General features: G+C 47.2%; 1 pseudogene; it reads right to left on the reverse strand.

Moving 5' to 3' along the window:
• Positions 1-1,182: 1,182 nt before the first annotated feature.
• Positions 1,183-2,166, reverse strand: LOC137440472 (double-stranded RNA-specific editase B2 pseudogene; annotated as a pseudogene).
• Positions 2,167-6,455: the final 4,289 nt, after the last annotated feature.

Below are 6,455 nucleotides of genomic sequence, written 5' to 3' on the forward strand. Positions count from 1 at the left end.
ATGAAGAAATGACTTGAGCCCATGTAATGCTTCCCAACGTCTGCAAATCCTGGCTTCCTTTGAACTAAGAAAATTGACAGAAGTCTGAGTAATGCTAAGATAGCCTTTGGCTTACGACCAGCCATGAAATTTTGATGTGCAAAGTGTGTACTTCACATCTCTATTTTCTGTAACCTGTACATTTATTCTAGGAAAACCTCAGAGCTTTCACTACCCCTTGTGCTATTTGAGGCATATTTGAAAGTAAGTAAAATACAACCCCCAAAGTAAGCCTGTAATAAAAAAAACCACTTAAATCTTCTAGTGGCAGAATTGTCTGGGGAGTTTGTTCTGACGCAGGCATGTTCTTTGTCACTTCTGTTTCCTCTGAAGGGCACTGTCCTCATCAAAAATTAACCCTAAAAGGAGGATTTGGGGCACCCCTTTGGTTCTGGGCTCCTTTCTGTCAAGAGACATGCAGCAGTGCACCCAACTCTCCTGCCTGATTCAAAATCATTCTCTCCAGCCAACTGACATGTTGGTATTTCTCCTTACGCTCTGCCCTCTTAGCTGTGCGTCCTATGGAAAGGGCTGCAAATGGTACTAGATTATTTCAGGATATGGTTTGCAAGCTATTGTGTGTGGCATCTGGATCATACTATGGGAAAAGGGCTCTTTTGTGGCATGGCACTTGCTAGAACATCAGGAGAACTATCTGGCAGAGCAACAAACAGCTACAGCAAAACCAATCCTGTTCCTCAAAAGGCTTCCTCCAGTGTGGTGGTGGCCCCCCTAGATTCAGCACTGGTGGGGCCACACCTTGAGTACTGAGTTCAGTTTTGGGTCCCTCACTACAAGAGGGATATTGAAGTGCTGGAGCATGTCCAGAGAAGGGCAAGAAAGCTGAGGAAAGGTCTGGAGAACAGGGCTGGTGAGGACCAGCTGAGGGAACTGGAGTTGTTTAGTCTGGAGAAGAGGAGGCTGAGGGTAGACCTCATTGCTCTCTACAACTCCCTGAAAGGAGGTGTGAGCCAGGTAGGGGTTGGTCTCCTCTCCCTAGTAATAAGGGATAGGACATACAGTAATAAGGGATGTGTTCCTGTGTGACCTGTGCTGGATACTCTGGTCCTGCTCTGGCAGGGGGGTTGGACTTGATGACCTTTGAAGGTCCCTTCCAACCCCTAACATCCTGTGAGCCTGTGACTACCCAGGGGCTCTCACCTGTGGCAAGTGGTGACATTTACTCCTGCTGGGAATGTGGCTGGGCAGGCGAATGTTAAAGAGGGCCTGCAGGGCTGCCTGCGCCGCTTGCCCCTTGGCCAGCTTCTTGCTGCGTCCCGAGCCCTCGAACGTTCTGCCGTCCACGCGCACGGCCATCACGAAGCTCTTGATGTGCTGCTTCTCCACCGTCTCCGAGAGGCAGACGTAGCGCAGCCCCGAGCGCAGCTCGTTCAGCAGCACCACTGGGTTCTGCTCGCCCTCCGCCTTGGAGGCCGCCCAGTGCTTGCCCTGCTTGCCGTGGCCCATCAGGTCCAGCGTGTGGCAGAGCAGGCGGCCGTGCCGGTAGGCGGTGGAGAGCAGCTCGTCCTCCACGGGGTGGTAGACGGAGAAGTCCTCGCTGTGCGTGGAGGGCTCGAACTCCTTGAACAGAGTGTCTGGGAAGTCTGCCTGGTCGGAAGTGAAGTCTGTGGATGGGTTGATGCGGTTGCCCATGGCGAAGTGAGCTTGGCAGGCGTTGGGGAACTGAACGAATGACTTCAGGGCCAGCTCCGCTGCACGCATTTTGGCTTTCTTCTTGGTGGGCCCCGTGCCTTCGAAGGTGAGTCCGTTCACTTCCACAGCCACGGCGAAGACTGGAGCATGCACTGGGCCTGTCTGGGAAACCATTTTGTATTGCAAACCTGGCTTGAGCTCGTGCAGCTGAACCAGAGCGTTCTTTGGCGTCACTGACCAGGAGACCTTCTTCCAGATGAGCTGGAACTTGCAGAAATGGCCGTTATTGCCATCCTCCAAGGGCCTTTTCCTCTTACTGCTAGGTGTTCCCCCTCTTGCCCGCTCATTAGGGGATATTGGATGATCCTCCAGGTTGCCAATGTTGCGATTTTCCTTTACTTCTGCACTGCTGGTACCTGTCAGTAAAGAAAGAACAAACCCACGCATTACAGCTGTCATCACAGCAGCTGACATGGTGCCCAGGGCTGGCAGAACAGCCAAAAAAGAACAAAAATGTTAATGATAGATATCCTTGCTCAGCCCCTTTGGGGCTTTTTCCTCAACTAGCTGTATAATGGTTGACTTGTTATTTATAGCACAGGTTTTCTGCATGTCCTGAATATTCACTTGTCCCTAAAGCTGTACTTGGATTAGTTACTAGGCACCTGTTTGGAAAAAAAGATGGCATCAAAGATGAAGCATGAGTGATGCCATGTGACTGAAACATTCACACTGGATAATTGCTGCTAAAGCCTGAATAGTTTACAAAGTTCTGAGATTTGTCCCATACTCCATGTGGGTGAATGCTTCTCAAAACATTATTAGAAATCAGCAATGATTCACAAGGGATTCACAAACAGAACAATGTGCAAATGCATTGATTCATCTATCTGCAATTAATATATCAACCAGCTCCACTCACACCACAGGCTCCTGCTGGTAACATCATGAATCCAGCCAAAGAAAAGATCTGACAGACCTTCCTAGCATTTGAAACAATAATATGGTCTGGACTCTGACAGCAGTTTAATAAGTGAGGATCTTTCTGTCAAATCCAATTTCAGATAGGCTTGGCTCCTGCATCAGCAACAACCAATACTGTAAAAGACCCAGACAAATCTAAATGAGAGTAGGGAAAGCCAGAGCATCATGGCAGGAGGGTGTAAAGAATGATCTATATTAAAGACAGGCAATGGGAGAGAATGACTACCAGGAAGGGAATGAAATGAAGTGGGGAGCTAAGGAGGGAGTGCTCTGCTGTTCTTGAGCCAATGAATCACAGACTGTTCTGAGCTGTGCTTGTGCAGTGCCCATGGTGGGGTAGTGCTCTTTGCTATGTATCTTAACAGAGGAATGACTGAGAATGGACAGCATCTCACTGGTATCCTGAATGAGACAGGAAACGTGCTGCTGTCTAAATAGACACCCTGTGATATTTTTGACGTTTCTGATGGGTTTATTTATTTGTACTGCATTTCTGTAACATCCTCCAGTCCTCCTGTGCCTCCCATGGGGCAGAGACAAGTTGAAGAAGTGAACACAAATGTAACCAAGCTGTGAAGCACCTGTGGTGGGTTAACGCCCTTTTCTTAAAACAAAAAAACCAAGCAGGGTGGAGGGCTTGCGGGTACTTTACTCTCCCTCCAGGGCGTTTCCCCCTGGGAAAGCTGAGTCTGTTCCACTCCCCCATCCCTGCCCAGCTAGGGTATAAAAAGCAGGACATCGTAGCTGTTGGATCTCCTTTTGGCTCCCGCCTCTGCTGGATGAGAGCTACCGCAGCTGCCCTCCTGCTCCTCAGCCACGTGGCCAGACCTGATCCTTTTCCCTGCTGCCTCTGTGCCTCCTCAGAGAAAGACTGGTTTTGTATAGTTCTTTTCTGTCCCACTCCCATCCATCCTTGTTCCTTGCCCTTGTGAACTTTTTCCTGTTACTGTCATATATATAGTTTAAAGAAAAAATTCTTCGCCTCTCTACTTCCAAGCTGACTCCAGATTGTTGTTTAGTGGATTTGCTCCTTACCCCATTTTTTTTCCCCTCTCTGTTTGAAGGGAGGAGGGGGGGGAGTGGGGAAGAGATTCTCGGCCTTTTCCCCATTTGAGCTTTCAACTCCCAGTTAAGGCTCAAACCACTACAGCACCCCATCCCTGGAGCGATGCACCTGATCCCTTTCTGAGCTGGGAACTGTCTGGCTGCCTGCTTTGTTCCAACCAGCACTGAGCATGGAGCCTTTCCCATTGTTACTGTCAGACATCAGCGTGCCATCTCCACAAGCTGTGTGAGTCCCAGCACAGAGAAGGTCTCTGTGGTCCTTACAGGACAGAAAATGGTCCTCCCACTTCCTGCAGGGCCAAGGGTGTGTGTTTGATTTCCACTCAACCCTGACGCACAAAGCTGGCTGCAAGGATGTACAGAGTGAGCTGCCACCTAGGCCTCCAGAAGCCTCTGCTGGAGTGGTGTCTTTGCTGCAGTCCAGTACTAGGCTGGGCTGACAGGTGCACAGGAGTCTGCAGAGAATTATGTCAAACTAGCTACCTTGATCAAAACAGTCTCCTTTCTGCCCTGATGACTTAAATAGCAACAGACTTTTTCCCATTAGAGAGGTAAGGCTGCACTCTTCCAAGATGTCCCACAGAAGGCAGCCCACTGCTTAGACACAAGTAAAACCCATGTCCCAATTCCAGGTGCAGGACTGAGTCTTTAGGTCCCCTTTCTTGAAAGCCCTTCAGCACACACTGAGCTTCCAGCCTGGATCCACATCTCAGCAAAGTTACTGTCAGAGCCATGTGCTGCAGTGCTTTGCTGAGGCAGAACATGGATGGACAAAATGAGATCCTAGTGACTAGGTCATTTTTACTTTCTGAAGCTAAGGGTAGGGAATAAAGACAGCTGAGGAAGTAAAGGAAAGCTATCATCATATGGCATTCTGCTGCATAAAATAGGACATCTTTAAGCCAGCCTCTCTGAAAATAAGACCTTTAAAAGGTCTGATTAATGAAGACACAAGGCTAACATGGCCTTGTTATAGTGAGTTCTCAGCTCTCTTTATGGAAACTCTGCTCGGAGAGGGGAGGAAGTGTCAGCTTTAACTGTCTTCTGTTCAACCTGGCAGTGGCTTTGGCCAGCCATTTCCCACTGTGACCCTTCCTTGTGCTTCCATCCACTTGCATACCTCTTTGGGTGCACTCATTTCTTAAATTAAAAGTGAAATATTTTGACTCAGAGATACTTTTTTTATCAGGAAGCAGGTTTCATTCTGTGTTTCACACCTCCTCTCTCATCTTACCTAATAGGTTTTTACAGAGCCAATTATGGTACATAATGATATTGTAGCCAGGAAGCATGAAAAGAGAGATAGCTCTTGCTTCACACAACATTTGGATTTGAAAAGAATTTGTATTGATTATGCACCACTGAATGGGAAAACTCAAGGGGTTATTTGTGTTTATAACTCATATTGTCTGATTCCAGCTGTTTTTTCTTCCACAGTCAGAGAACCATGGATCTGTAAGCAGGAATGTGACGCAAGCGTAACATCTTTCTTAAGCCTTAACTAGAATAGCAGGAAACTAAAAACATGGCAACATAAAACAATCTGTGCCTTAAATTCTGTCTTTGATATTGTCTAGGTTTTGGCCAGCAGAGGGTTTGCAGTGATGTAGTGAAAAACCTGCAGAGCTGCAGGTGTAAACTTCCAGAGGTCAGGCACAAAGGACACGTGGACAGCAGCAGGTGTGTGCTGTGGAGACATGCCTGGATTCATGGCGTGTTCTGGCCTGGGCACAGTGAAGCAAATCCATGCCAGACAGCCAGATTTCTAGAGGACCTGCTCCTGAAACACCAGGAAACAGCTCAGTTCTTCACAGCCTTCAGTTGGACCTGCAGAGGGCCAAAAGTCATTGCTGGCACGTAAATCAGAGGCAGCCTAAATTCAGTGAGTGCCTCAGAAAGTCTGTGAGCCTGATGCGCTTGTGTGATACCTGGCAGCTGCCAGGCGATGGGAAATTACTTTATACTTTCAGGTATCTTTGAAATAGGAGGTCTTTGAAATGTTTCTTTTATGAGACCTCTGTGTAACAGACACAAGATTACCTCTCTAATGGTGGCACATGTACTTCTGGCGTGGAAATCAGACAAAGCAGGCAAATGACACCAAGCTATGTAGGATAAATACTGTAAGCAGCTGTAATAGAACAATCACAAGCAATTTTAGAAATGAAGAGCACTAAAAGGAAGGAGGGTAAGCCAGAGGATGCACACAGGCAAAATGCAAAATTCTGGATCATTTTCAGTTCTGTTATCTCTCATTATGTGTTTCCCAAAACACATTCTTTACATGGTGGTGGGGGGGGGAAGAAGATAATAGAAGAAGGTTCTCCTAGGATAAAAGGCTGGAGAATAATGAAATTGTAAGGTGAGTGATTAAAAAAAGGGGAGAAAGAAAAACATTATATTTTTCTGGCAATAATTGATTGTGCAAGATTTCTACACCAAGTCCCCCCCACTCCCTGCGCTGTGATATCTCCTCAGGTAACTTCATTTGTTGATTTTTGCCATTTCACAAGCAGAGGAGATACTGAAGTCTTATATGTGCTTCAGAAAGTGAATGGGAGAGAGAAAAGGGGCTAGTGAAATGTATTTATTTATGCACTGCTCCTCAGTCTTCTCTCTGCTCTTTTGCGTTTTTCTCCTTTTGGTCGTTGTGCACAGTAGAGTTAACCTAGAGAGGCTGCATCATCAAGAGCTCTTCAGAACTCTAATGCATC

The sequence above is a fragment of the Melanerpes formicivorus genome, unplaced genomic scaffold (assembly GCF_026170545.1).
Source record: "Melanerpes formicivorus ecotype bairdi unplaced genomic scaffold, bMelFor1.0.p_v2 SCAF_3058, whole genome shotgun sequence".
NCBI classification, from domain to species: Eukaryota; Metazoa; Chordata; class Aves; order Piciformes; family Picidae; genus Melanerpes; species Melanerpes formicivorus.